The following is a 1,764-nucleotide window of genomic DNA, read 5'->3' on the forward strand; positions in this document are numbered from 1 at the left end:
TAGGGCTTATTTTATTATTAATATAGGCCACACACGTGTGTTTGAAACTAAATATAAGCATTTTCATCGTGGTTTTACTTATTACAATCATAGGCCTATTCTTTCACCATCATTACACATTGAGGCCCTTCTTTTAGGTAAAACGATCTATCTTAAATTTTCTTTCTCAAATTTGGGACTATTAGGTTTTTAAATAACTTAGAAGGTAAAGTAGGGCAAGCACAAGCTTTAACCCTAACAAATGCGCGCGAAGCGCTCGAAAAATATTTGTGTTTTTAATTCTAATTTCGTCGGAATTGATCAAAACTCCCTAAATGTGCAATTTTCAGAGGAAATTGGCCTACCTCAACAAGGAATGCTTTTATGTTATATACGGCCACACTCGTTTTTTTAAACTGAATATAAGCATTTTACTTATGGCTTTATTACAAACGTATTCTTTCAACATCATTACACATTGAGGCCATTCTTTTAGGTAAAACGATATATCTTAAATTTTCTTTCTTGAGTTTGGGACTATGTGTTATAACTTCGAAGGCAAAAGAGAGCAAGCACAAGCTTGAAGATTTCAAAATGCGCGAAGCGCGCGAAAATGTTTTGTTCTTTTTTAATTCTAATTTCATCGGAATTGATCAAAACTCCCTAAAATGTGCAATTTTTAGAGGAAATTGGCCTACCTCAACAAGAAATGCTCTTATGTTATATATGGCCACATTCGTTTTCTTAAACTGAATATAAGCATTTTCCTTATGGCTAGCTTTATTTATTACAAACATATTCTTTCAACATCATTACACATTGAGGCCCCTCTTTTAGATAAAACGAGCTATCTTAAATTTTCTTTTTTGAGTTTGGGACTATGTGTTATAAATTAGAATGCAAAGGAGAGCAAGCACAAGCTTTAACATTAAAAAATGCGCGCGAAGCTCGCGAAAAATTTTTGTTTTTTAAATTCTAATTTCGTCGGAATTGTTCAAAACTCCCTAAAATGTGCAATTTTTAGAGGAAATTGACCTACCTCAACAAAATATGCGATTTAAAATTTGAGGTTTTCAGGCACTTTCCCGGGTGAAAAGGGCATTCAATGGGGAAAGATTTTCCACAGATGGATATTTTCCCCTTGTCCCCCGGTGCTTACGCCACTGCGGAGAATATCTGGCGGCTTAGATCAAATGCGCTATGGACACTTTTTGAAGTGGAGAAGGGGTTGCAGGCCAGCGTATTGTGATATTTGTTCATTATATCTTCCTTTTCATTCTTGTCTTTGTTTTTCTCTTCTCTTTTTCAACATTCCTCCCCCGGGAAAATTTCGATTCCTAGATGACGGGAAATGAGCTTTCCCGACTTCTGACGTGTCTTTAATTACTTTTAAGTCCTTCAAAATTCAAGGTTTTCCACTCTTGAAACCGTCAGGTAATTTTTTCCCATTGTTATTACGTTAAATAGGGCTTATGTGTGTATACATACATAACAATTTTAAGAAAATGAGTAGTTGCATACGAATTTTCCATTAATCGATGAATCCCAAAAAGAAAGGGGATCCGGAGGTTCTTCCCCAGGAAAATTTTGATTCCTAGAAGGCGGGAAATGAACTTTCCCGACTTCTGAGGTGTCTTTTAAATTAAAGTCATTAAAAAATACTTCAGAAGTCGGGAAATCTCATTGTCCACCATTTAGAAATCAACATTTTCCCGGAAAGAACTCGAACTTCCCTTTCTCTGGGTTCATTGATTCATTATAATACTTTTCAAGAGGGGAACACCT

The sequence above is a fragment of the Anneissia japonica genome, unplaced genomic scaffold (assembly GCF_011630105.1).
Source record: "Anneissia japonica isolate Jap-2015-1 unplaced genomic scaffold, ASM1163010v1 scaffold288109_len33814_cov189, whole genome shotgun sequence".
Taxonomy (NCBI): Eukaryota; Metazoa; Echinodermata; class Crinoidea; order Comatulida; family Comatulidae; genus Anneissia; species Anneissia japonica.